This window comes from Pongo pygmaeus, chromosome 7 (assembly GCF_028885625.2).
Source record: "Pongo pygmaeus isolate AG05252 chromosome 7, NHGRI_mPonPyg2-v2.0_pri, whole genome shotgun sequence".
In the NCBI taxonomy this organism is placed as follows: domain Eukaryota; kingdom Metazoa; phylum Chordata; class Mammalia; order Primates; family Hominidae; genus Pongo; species Pongo pygmaeus.
This window is the reverse complement of record NC_072380.2, coordinates 71271735-71285329: the sequence shown is the minus strand read 5'-3', so window position 1 is coordinate 71285329 and position 13595 is coordinate 71271735.

Below are 13595 nucleotides of genomic sequence, written 5' to 3'. Positions count from 1 at the left end.
AATGTAATTAAAAATGTAAAAGTGAAGGATGTGATTTATTTTACTACAATAATATTAATATTACAAATGGTATGTAAATGGTATCAAGACTATTGTAGAAAGAGTGGAAAGCAGCCATTCATTTCTTGTAATGAGATTTCATCCCTTTTTTGATTTACATTTGTTTAAATATTTCAAATAGTGAATGAATAATGTTGCTCTTAAACCTTAACACAGCTTAGCACATTCTCAAATTTCCATCAGCCCTTGGATGAGATTTGCATGTTGGCAGGCAGTTTCCAGGCAGAACCACTAATTGTGAAAATAGAAGAAAATTGACTGGCAGAAACCAAGAGTATTTTTAGTGCTGTTGGCTGAATGAGTTTGGCTTTGAGTAGTAACCCCTACTAGTGAATGTGCTAGAACCCAAAATAGCATTTTACAGAAGGTCCCCCAATTAAAATAGGTGAAAAGACAAAAATGTAACATTCATTAGCTACTATTGGCTTGAAAACTATTAGGGATTTAAACTGCTAAGATTGTTTGCATCAAACTTTCCTGCCATTGCCTCTGAAATTGAGCGGAGTGCCAGAAGTTTGTATTTGGGACCACTGAAACCCAAGCATATCAGAGACCCTGAGATTTGAGGTCCACCATCATATTGGAAGCCATCCCTTCCACTGGTTGAGCCTCAGTCAAAGGGACAAAATGCCTAGCAAAGAATTCTCTTCCATATTGATAGAGAACATGTGGCACAAAATCACACTCAAGCCAAACTACAGTTTGGTATCAACAAATGTCATGTGTTTACTACTTTCTACCATTTCCTATTGGGGCAGTTGTTTCATACCTCTCTTGAGGTATATGCCTCACAAAATAATAAAACCTCTTCTATTACTGTCACACAGGACATGCACTTGTGAAAGTGCGTGAACTAGCCAGCATGCTCAGCTAGGATATAGCAGAAGTGAGGTTTGAAATCCTGCCTCTGAGCCTACACATCCTGAGCTATCTGCTACATCCCGCTGCTCCTCATTTCATCACATCTCTGGTGGCCTCTTCAGTTTTCCATTTTCATAAGTGTAGCCCTGTTTCTGATCTGCCTGCTGCATTATCTTTACCTAATTCCTACCTTTCCTTGTAGCATTATGAGTTTTCCCTCACACTGCCAGCTCTCAAAGCCCTCCTGGGGGGTCTGCGTCTGGCCCATCTCTGGCTACCCCACAACCCTCCACCCATAGGCATAGCCCAGCAATTAGCTCTTTTTATTTTGCTCATTCTATCCCCTTCTCCAGATCACATCCAAAGCAGTACCATATCTATGGGAATTTCTATTTCTTTTAATTCAAGTACCCCAGGCCATTTCTTCTGTTATAAAAAAATGATCATGAAATCCTCATTCTCAACGAAGCTTTTTCAAATCGATCAAAGAATAATTCCTGCTTTTCTGGTCTATTGAGGTTAAGTCAGAAATACTTTAGCTGAACAGGAAGGCAGAAATCCACATATAATGCCTTACACCAATATGGATTTATTTTTTCACACAGAAGATGTTCAAAAGTAGCTTGTTCTTGGTTTTGCTTCTTCAGTGTAAAGACAAAAAGAACAAAGTCTCTGCTTTTCTCTTGCTCTCTCCTTCATGGTCTTAAGGAGGCTGCAGCTCAGCCACTACCTCGACATTTTAAGCCGGGAGCAGGAAGAAGCAACAGTACGTTTATGAGAAAAATAAAAGCTGTTCCCAGAACTACACATCAGATTTCCTCTTCTGTTTCATTAGCTAAAACTATGTCATGGGCCCAACACTAACTGGAAGTTGGCGAGAAAGAAGTTGGAAATAGTGGCTTGGTTAGCCACCCAAGAGTATCTGCCACAGTCATTGAACCAAAGTAATTGTGTTTCCTCACTATGCAAACATTGTACCAGATGTTTATCCTCTCACGCAGTCAATAAACAAAGGCTAATTGAGAGGCTTTTATGTGCAAGGCATTATGTTCATATTATGGAAGGTACAGAAATAAACCAAGCACAGTTACTACCCTCAGAGGACTTAGCCTAGTAACAAATATAATATATATGATCCCTGTCTTTGACCAGCTTAGAATCTAGATAGGCTGCATGACACTGAAGTGTGAGAAGAAAATGAAGAGTGCTTTAAAAACTAGCAAACTGTTGCAAACATCTACAGATTTGGCACAGTATAAAATGTAGACAAGGAAAAAAATATAACAGGGTAGAGTCAGCTACCATAGAAGGTTTCTTGTAAGAAGGAGTGGGGTGTCATGTTTAAAGGGTAAGGAAGGAACATAAATTGGTCGAGAACAGTTGATTCCAAAATGTTTTTGCCTAGGTAAACTTATCAAAAATTATTAGAGCATTTACCCTCCATATGTGCATTGATCAGTTGTTTATAAGTTATATACCGACAGTATTGCACTGATAAAGTATATACATTATAAAAGATACAAAAAGATGAAAATATTAAAGGATGAAATTCCAACAGATCTCCTCACAAGGTATGTATCTATTACAAAGTATAAAACAAAAAGTTTATGATGGAGATGGAGAAACCAGGCAGACAGCACCTTAAACAAATGCTCAACATTGACATGAACATGAGTGGGCTATATATATCAATATCACATGCTTTTTGATAAGATGCACCAAGAAAGAGGCAATATCACTTCTGTAGTGCTCCTGCTAAAATGTATCCCCTAAATTTAATCAAAAGAAAACATCACACAAACTCAAATTAGGGAACAGTCTGCAAAATACCTGGCCAGTATGACTGAAAAATGTCAAGTTCATGAAAGATAAAGACAGAGCCACAATCTTTCCCAGAGTGGAGACAAAGAGGGAGTCATGATGGCTAAATGCAATGTGAGATCCTGGATTGGATCTTGGACCAGAGAAAGGACATCAGTGGGACGCTGTGCAACATTTGAATATGGTATTTAGATGAATTCATAGTATTGTATCAATGTTAATTTCCTGGTCTCGTTACCTGTACTAATAGTTATGTAATGTGTTAACATTTGGAGAAGCTGGCTAGAAAGTACACAAAAATGTTTGACACTGTTTCTGCAACTATTTTTTTAAAAAGCACTAAAAAGAATGAGACCTTTAAGATGTGGGAATAGAAGTTCTTGGCAATGTGTTATTTCCTTTACCCAATGGATTGTCTTGCTTACATCCTGGTCTGGAGTGTTTGTTAAATTCAGATCTGGAAACCTGATAAAGCCACAGAAGGAAGCCAGCCAGGATTTGTGTCAGAAACTCTCTTAAATTGATGTAACCTTTCTGGTCAGTGATTTTATTACATGTTCTTTAAAAAAAAAAACAAATTCTATTTGACTATTTGATTAAGAAATTCCATTTCTAGGTACTTAACTAAAATTAATAATCAGAAATGGGGATAAAAGTGTAAAAAGATTTTCACTGAGGTATTCTTTGTAAGACTGAATAATTAGAACAAATTTAACTTCCAATAATAAGAGAGGTAGTTAAATTTATAATAAATCCACACAATGGAATACTCTGTAGCCACTATAGTTATATGTTCCAAATTATTTAGTTATATTGCAGAATACTTAAAATATAAGTGGAACAAGCCTTATAAAGTTATACTTACAGTTTTATTCCAATTACAACTGTAGGCTATGTATATAAATGTACCAAACGATTAATCTGCCTTGTAATATATAGACGGGTTTCTTTTTCTTCTTTGTGCTTGTTTTTCTAATTTCTATTGTACCTATTGTCTTAATAATGTGAAAAACAAGCAGTTCAGAAAAGTAGAAACTGAGTGTTTATTTGTGTTTGAGGTTTTGAACAAATATCCTAGGCTGGGTGTCACCCAGCTGAAAGATGCTTAAGTGGTCTAATTAGGCTACATGAGACAAGGTGAAAGGTACAACATGCCTTCATTTAATCTCTTTGAATCTTTAGGAAAGCAAGCTTTGTTTTTAAAAGGGTAGGAAAGAACACTCAGAAGGAGATTTGGTAAGCCTCATCCTCAGGAATAAACATAGGTGAGCAAAATTGGTTAGTATCCAGATCTCTTGTACCAGCTAGTACAAGAGTAGAATAAAACCAGTACAAATACATTTTCCAGGGTGGGTAACCTTGCTTCCAGTCTTGTTATTTTTGTGTTTGTTATCCTTTGAAAGTTCTCCATAATGATTAACAACAAAAAATTTTAAAACACAAATGGTCAGTGTGCCTGTCTTCAGTATTAAGAAGGAAAATGTGAGCTGGAGAGACTGTGTCTTTCCTCACAAACAGACTAGGATTTGATGGATTCTGGGTTGTTTCCAGTTCAGAGCTCTTAAAATAAAACCGCTCTGAACTTTTACATGCAAGTCTTTGTGTAGGCACATGCTTTCATTTCTCTTGGGTAAATATCTAAGAGTGGAATGGCTGGATCATATGGTAAGTATATGTTTTGCTTAACTTTTCAAGAAACAGCCAAACTGTTTTGCAAGTAGCTGTGCCATTGTACATTCCAACCAGTAATGTTTGAAAGGTCTGAATTCTCCACGTTTGCCAAAACTTTTTCTTATCTTTTTGATTATAGTCATTCTAGTGGGTGTGATGTTTCATTATGGTTTTAATTTGCATTTCCCTAATAACTAATAGGTTAGTGTATTTATCTGCTGTAAATGTTTTCATTTTACATCTTACATATAGATATATGATGTACTTTGAATTAACATTTATATGTGGTACAAATCAGGGCTCAGAATCATTTTTTGTTTGTCAGGATCTAATTGTTTCAGCACTATTTGTTTTTGTTTTTGTTTTTTAACTATCACATCTCCATGGAATTGCCTTTGCACAAAGGCATATCTTCCTTTTGGAACTTATAACACATCTTCCTTTTGGAACTTATAAGAAAATATTGCAGTATTTTGAACCTAGAACTTTATCCAAATAGAAGACAAGTTATTATTCGATAATAATAAGGACCGTGTTTTATTTATCTTTGAAATAGCTTGGGTACTAATAAATAGATAAATAAATAACAGGGTTGGACCAAGAAGAGAATAATAGGTCTGAGATCAACCTAGAGGTTTTGGATATAAAAATTAACTCCTTGAGACAAGGAAATATGTAAGTGGATGTTTCTTCTCTATTGTAGTATCCTCTATGGGAAAGGCTCTGAGAAAGATATAAAGAAAGCAGTGGCCGAGGAAAGGGAACTATAATGAGGTGCTGCACACACTCTAAATAAAGAGCAGCAGGAATCTGCATGCCAGTGAAAGAGAAAGAGAAAGAGAGGGAGGGAGGGAATGAAGCGGGGGGAAGGAGGAAAGGAAAGGAAATTTAAAAGAAAAAGAAAACCTAGTCATGACCACAAGAACTATAAACCAGGCGACATGACCATAAGAACCTGGAAAAGCACCTTAAATCTCTGTTCCATCTTCATTCTTCTGAATAGTTTCCTGTTATTATCTTCTGTGTGTTTCTTAACAATAATTAGCAGATGACCCTTTCAACCAACGTGTTTTCCTTGGTAGTCAGCAAAAAGGAAAAGATGAGAGATTTTTGTCCTGGTTCCTAGATAGAAGAACACACCAGGTACAGTATGGAGCAGCCTACATAGAGTAGGAGAGAGAGGAAATCACTGAGCACAACAGCAAGAAAGAGGCTCGAACTGGAAAGATATTTTATTCCTGTAACTACTCTGTTCAACATGCTAGTTCCCATGGTGAATACACAAGACAGACACATAGCAAAGTTTGATAGCAGACAGACTCTAATAAATACCAGAGAATTTGGAGAAGGGAACAATTAATTGTGCCTGAAGGATCTCACAAAGACTTCTTGGAAGAAATGTCACTTAAACTGCAGAGTAAGGGAAGAGAAGGATTTCAGCAGGTGCCTGCAGAAAAAGGCCTTTTTGTTTTGCATTGCAGGTAGACCATGAAACTAGATAATGCCTCCTGCTGTGTACATCTCCAGTAATATCAATACCTCTGTACAGTCATAATCATTTTAACATCTCTATTCTGTCACATGATAGATGTATCTGAATGTATCTTCTTTAGGTGGATGGAGGCACGATCTGAGTCTGCCAAGTTACCATTTTGCAATGCAACTCATGTAAGAGTGATCTGTTTATTAAATGTTGATGACAGAGCAAAGCAATGACGACCTCAATGACACTCTCAACTTTTTTATTTTATTTTTTGAGATGGAGTCTCACTCTGTCTCACCCAGGCTAGAGTGCAGTGGTGTCATCTCAGCTCACTGCAACCTCTGCCCTCCAGGTTCAAGCAATTCTCCTGCCTCAGCCTCCCGAGTAGCTGGGATTACAGATGCCTGCGACTGCGCCCAGCTAATTTTTTTTTCTTTTTTTCCTTTTTTTCTTTTTTTTTTTTTTTTGTATTTTTAGCATAGATGGGGTTTCACCATCTTGGCCAGGCTGGTCTTGAACTCCTGACCTCATGATCCACCTGCCTCAGCCTCCCAAAGTGCTGGGATTACAGGCGTGAGCCACAGAGCCCGGCCGACACTCTCAACTTTTCACATGAAGAAGGATTTGGGTTATTTCTTGCATTATTGTGTGTCTATGTTAAGTAATGCCTGAGTAAAGGTGGAAAGACATCCTCCCTATGACTCATGTGACATCAATGGTCAGGCTCAATAAAACTCTCTGGTCAGCTGTCATCCATGCCTTCTAGAAGAGCTGAAGGTGGAAAATTTAACAGTTGACATTCAAGGTTAGCCTACAGGGCTTAGACACCTCAGACATGCAAGAATCACCTAGGAGAACAGGTAAAAGGGTAGATAATTATCCTATCATTGAACCCAACTTTTAAATGTTCATATGTTACATATATATGGATATATTTTTATGTGAAATGTCAAATCAATCAAAACGATAACAAATTTAGACCAAAAAAAACTTGGGGAGTGGAAGACAGATGTAGGTCTTAAAGGCAGACTAAAACAGGCTGGGCCCAGTGGCTCATGCCTATAATCCCAGCACTTTGGGAGGCAGAGGTGGGTGGATCACCTGAGGTCAGGAGTTCGAGACGAGCCTGGCCAACATGGTGAAACCCCACCTCTACTAAAAATACAAAAATTAGCCAGGCATGGTGGCACATACCTGTAGTCCCAGCTACTCGGGAGGCTGAGGCACAAGAAGCGCTTGAACCTGGGAGACGGAGGTTGCAGTGAGCCGAGATCGCACCATTGCACTGCAGCCTGGGCAACAGAGTGAGACACTGTTGCCAACAACAGCAACAACAAAAAAAGTACACTAAAACAAGGAAAGATCACAACTAGTTTTTGATTTGATGAATATTAAGAAATGTAATTAAAAATTTTCTGTATTTCAATAAAAATTACAAAACCCATGTACCTCCATATTAAGTCCATAATCACTAAGAAAATCACTCTGTTTTAATGCTCTGTGAAAACAAATAATCAAATCATTTCACAGGAAGTTCTCAACCTTCTATGGGAGGAAAAAAATCTTTTTTCTAAATTATAATTCAGGGGCCTATGTGAAGATTCTCACGGTGTCACACTTCATTGAAATTTTGAGGGGATGTGCCTGCAACAACGGGAAGAGAACTCGCATTTTAGAGCATCAATTACTGGCAAGGCATTTTAAGTTTTCAATCTTACCTTACTGAATCCTCATCAATACCTTTAAAATAGAGCAACACACTTAGAATATTATCATTTTGTTATTAATACTGCTACTGACCATAGAGTAAAACACATTCAATTTTTAGTTTTTTAGTCAATGTTTAAAGAGGAAATTAAGCCAAAATTGTCCCCATAAAACCACTTAAATCATATTTTAACGTCTATAAATTGACACTTAGGAGCTCCAACCAAGCATTTATTAACTTTGTTGTTGTTGTTGTTGTTATTGTTTTTAAGACGGAGTCTTGCTCTATGGCCCAGACTGGAGTGCGGTGGTGCAATGTCAGCTCACTGCAACCACCATTTCCTGGGTTCAAGTGATTCTCCTGCCTCAACCTCCTGAGTAGCTGGGACTACAGACATGCACCACCATGCCCAGCTAATTTTTGTATTTTTACTGGAGACGGAGTTTCACCATGTTGGCCAGCCTGGTCTCAAGCTCCTGACCTCAAGCGATCCACCTGCCTCGACCTCCCAAAGTGCTGGGATCACAGGTGTGAGCCACCAGGAGTGCCCAGCCCATTTGTTAACTTTTTCTCTATCTCTCTGCTTTTGGTCTAGAGGCTTCTTTCTCTGTTGAAAATCTCTCCCTCTCCATCTTCCTCCCTCTTCCCTTCCCCATTTCTTCTCCCCTTCTTCCTCTCTTTCCCTCTCAATAGTTGCTTTTAGGTAAGTTAAGTGTGCACCTGAAGCAAGTGCATTATCATTTACTAAGCATCTTCTATGTGCCAGGAACTGTGCCAAATTATTTCAATGTGTATTATTTCTAATGCAAAAAGAAGCTTGAAAAGTATAAAACTTTGTCCTTATTTTACATAATAAGACATAAAGCTCACTCACAGAGGTCAAAGTTTGCACAAGATCCCAAAAGTGATGAAGTCCCAACCCATGTTTTTCTGAGCACTAAGCAATGCTATATATTCTAAAATATGGTACAATACCTCCTAGTCAAATTTGTTGGTGTGGTGACAAATATTGAGTCAAGTTCTACTCACACCCTGCAGAATCAGAGTTCTGCTAAAATTTTAAATGTGAAATTTTTTCAAACCTCAAATAACCAAAACCTGCAATTTGGATATTCTGCCATTAGGTGGTAGAAGGTCTTCAATCATTACTTTGTGGTCTAAATGGCAATTACTATACAGTCCATATGTTTGAGAGTCTCCATCACTTACTAACAATATATCTTACACATTTTTTAACCACTGCAAGCCCTGACTTCTCAGTTTGAAATCAAATAATATCAGTATTGACTTCATAAATTGGTTCTGAGAATTAAATAAAATAATAGGATACAAAGGCATGCAATGTGTATTAACCAGCTGGAATTCTTTATCTTTTCCCTTAATCCAATATCTTACATAGTTTTTCATCCTATTCTTTAACAGCAGGGACATACTTCAGCCCTTTCTAGTCCTGTGATACACTACATCTTGTTTGCCAGCCCATAAAATCCAGCCCCTTCCAGCCAATTCTCACATTTTGCTGTTCACATTCCAATTTTTAAATTGTATTATGTATATACATGTGTGATATGTATTTGTCATAATATCTGAACAGTATCATATTTATGAAGATTGCATTTTAGAGGAACTTCTAAAGAAATACTCAGGATACCAGTAGGCATCGGATGTTTACTGCATATCTTTACCAAGCATTTTGCCTATAAGTTTATTTGATCATCATAACAACCTTATGAAGCTGATTCATAATAATAATATTTTCCCAATATCATTGGCATTTTACGTATGAGAAAATTGAGCTTAGAGGGCACAACTAAAGACATGTAGTTAATAAGAGTCAGCTCAGATTCAAATCAGCAGATCAACTACACACACAGCTCAGGCTCTTAACCATTATATCAGTGATTATGAACCTTAACTGTGCATCATGGTAACTTGAGAAGCAATTCTAAAAGCACTGGAACTTCCCCAAGCCTACAAAATCAGAATCTGAGCAGCTTCCATTCCACAGGGTTATGCAGAGAGGCTTGTGACCAATTGTGTGGCACTTTTCAGCCTCCCACTAATAACAACCTAGAGGAAAATTCTGTACTTTTCTCATTAATCCTGAAATTATCTTTTCCTTGAAATAAATTCTAAATTTGCAGGGAGTTTGTACTCAGTCTTCATGTTAACCCATCATCAAAGCACCTCTTGCTGCTTATCTGACAGAAACGAGCCTCACTCCTCTCTCACTGTTAGAAGAGGAATAACTGCCAGGGAGCAAGATAAATAAACAGTTTCTTTTCTGCGGTTTCCTGTTCCTAATTCTACTGCATCTTTTTCTGCTATTCTGTCCTTTTGCAACTTGAAAGAAGTAAAACTGGGAGGAAAATGATAGAGCAACATAATCCCATTGAGACCCTACTACAGCCAGGGGCTGAGTACTTGGAAGGCAATAAAATAATTCTACACTTTTACCTTAAAGATATGTCAAGCGGCCTTTCACAATTCAAACCTCTAGCTGGATATAGCTTCCTGAAATTAATTTGCAGATGACAGTTGTTAAAATTAGCCAGTGGGTTCAGCCAGTTTGCTTTACCAGTGCTCAGTAGCCAGTGCCTTTTCTGTCTTAGTTATGAAGTTGTTAAACAGTATTTCTGCTCTCAGTGAGTTGAAGGATTGAGGGCCTGGCCCTGCCTCAACACACACTGTCAAATGTTCTTTGGCCATGTGCTTATTATCTCTGGACTCTCAAATTTATCATCTGTAAAATTTAAGGATCATGCTAGATGACTTCTAAAGTCAATTCATTTCCAAAAATACTGTGATGATTTTATCACCTTATTAAAATATTAACAGTTTTTAATTATTTCCCCTTCAAGTGCTTGCACCAGAATAGAAGGGAGAGGTGTTCATTTGTCAGAGTTCTTCATGGAAAATACCTGGGATTTTAGATTATCATGAATTCAGTTAGTAATTGCTGAAAAGCACAAGGTATTCTAGGCTACATTATAAGAAATGGCAACCATTAAAAAGTCAGGAAACAACAGATGCTGGAGAGGATGTGGAGAAATAGGAACGCTTCTACACTGTTGGTGGGAGTGTAAATTAGTTCAACCATTGTGGAAAACAGTGTGTGATTCCTCAAGGATCTAGAAGCAGAAATACCATTTGACCCAGGAATCCCATTACTGAGTATATACCCAAACGATTATAAATAATCCTACTATAAACACACATGCACACATATGTTTATTGCAACACTGTTCACAATAGCAAAGACTTGGAACCAACCCAAATGCCTATCAATGATAGACTGGATAAAGAAAATGTGGCACACATACACTATGGAATACTATGCAGCCATAAAAAAGGATGAGTTCATGTCCTTTGCAGGGACATGGATGAAGCTGGAAACCATCATTCTCAGCAAACTAACACAGTAACAGAAAACCAAACACCACATGTTCTCACTCATAAGTGGGAGTTGAACAATGAGAACACATGGACACAGGGAGGGGAATATCACACACCAGGGCCTGTCGGCGGGTGGAGGGCTAGGGGAGGGATAGTATTGCGAGAAATATCTAATGTAGATGATGGGTTGATGGGTGCAGCAAACCACCATGGCACGTGTATACCTATGTTACAAACCTGCACGTTCTGCACATGTATCCCAGAACTTAAAGTATAATTAAAAAAATAAAACATAAAAAAAGAAGTATGGCTTGGATATTAAAGGAGGTGAGAGATCCTTTCTACTTTTTATTATTCAGATCACATTTAGATGCATTTTCAGTTCTGCCAAGTATTCCATAGGAAAAACATTGGCAATCTAGAAGACGTCAAAAGAGCAGCAAAAAAGACAAATCCCTCAACCATTACATATGAGGAAAAGCTAAAGAAGCTTGGAATATTTGAATTGAAAAATCAGCATGCCACATATATGAATAGTCTCCATGTGAAATTCAGTTTATTCAATGATGTTCCAGAAAGCAGAACCAAATGCAAAGATTGGAAATTACAGAGAAGCAGTTTTGAGTTTGATTTTAAAAAGAAGAATATTCTACAGTAAGAGTTATTAAAAATAAAATGGATTTCCTTGGAAAATAAATAATTCAATATTACTGACCATATACAAGCAGAGGCTGTATGTCAACTATCATGGGTCTTATCAAGTGGGTTTCTACATTTGAACCAAGCTAAATTAATGGACATCTATATTTCCCAACAAGTCAAGACTCTCTGAAAGAAAAAGCGCACTACCTCCCCATCTACAGTTAAGCCAAAAGGATAACTAGGTCAATTCTTTAGCTGAACTGAAGAAAGTAGATGGTAGGTAGAAAAACATTTTTTCCTCTTTATTCTGACGAGTTTGTAATGAATATTCCCCCAATCTGAAAAGGTAAAGCCAAACCATTAATTTATTTCCAGTTCAAAATTTCTCAAAACAATATCCATGAAAGGAAGATCATTATGCATTTCCGCCATCAATCACTGCTTCTTTTCCATGATTACATGTAATGTGGCCTTTACTCTTACAAATTTTACATTTTTCATCAGTGTTCACTGATGCAGAGTTAAATCAATATAAAGTGATTTTACATTTTTGTAATAAAATTGAGACCCTTTAAAAGCAAGAATTACTGTTCTAAAAAGTTACCCTATCAGCCAGATTCTCTGACATGATATTTCAAGAACAATCTGTAAGACTGTGGAAAAACAAAGGTCAATTTGAATATTTACATTAAATTAAGCAGAAAGTGAAAACAAATGACCATCTGCTAAAGAAATGGATGTTCTGTAATCATTTATACCGGCTTTTAAGACATTGAATGCAATTTGGCCTCCAGTTAGCCAAAGAATTCCAGATCATATCAAAATCTCTTTTATGCAGCTTAAAAACATTCTGCTGGCTCTCAGGATATTATGGGCACTTGTGCTTTTACATCAAACCAAGGGCCACCCCAACAGTCATCTGAACTTTGGCAGCTAATGAACTCACCCATGTTTGTGAATCATAGCTTCTAAATGACAGAGACAAAAGCTGACACGCTTTCAGAACATAAATTAAGAATAAAAATGCTCTTTTCAGCAGTTAATAAGGCTATGAGAGAAGAATGTTTCTCCCTTGTCGAGCAGAAAGATTTTAAATGATGAGCCAAAGCACATATTAGATTCTGGTTTTAAGCACCTCTGGGTCAGTGGTTGACAGTAGAGACTAGACCTGCTGGAGAAGAAAGGAAGATTCTGTAACCAAATTCTCTGGTTTTTCTTCAAGGAGCTATTAATACTGAGTGCTTTAGGTGCTTCAGGTAGAAGTTAGTCAAGGCAAAAACACCAACCAGGAAAGAGAAAGTAAAACCCTATTTTTTTTAAATGTGTTGGCACTGGATCCCAGTAAAGCTTTATGAAAGAAAGTCACTTTCATTAATCCTAATAACTCTAACAAGATATATGGAGTGTGTCTTTGTTCTCCCAACATAGTGAATAGGAAGATTGTGTCAACATTCCCACTTTATTCTTAGACTCTCATCTTTGGGTATCTTCTGTCTCTCCCTTAAAGCCTATTTACAGCACAGGGCATGGTAAGTGAGTTCACACCAAGGCCATAAGCAATAATTCCAGATCATATCAAAATCTCTTTCATGTCATTGGAAAACATTTTTATTGTTGTCAAGATGCTATGGGTGCTTAGGGTGTTGACTGACAACCATCCCCAGGATACTCACATTTTAACAGATTCGGGACTTAGTTCTCAGGCTCTTCTGTAGCATGCTGGAATCATCCTGAGGGAGGTAGAAAAGGCCATTCCAAAAATCCTAAAATCCCTGTACCCTGTAGACATGTACAATTACACTGGGTCAAATAATATCTTGGGTCATTCATAGATAGATAGACACATGGATACATAGATAGATACATAGAGGATAGATAGATAGATAGATAGATAGATAGATAGATAGATAGATAGATAGATAGATAGATTTTAAACAATATATAATTGAAACA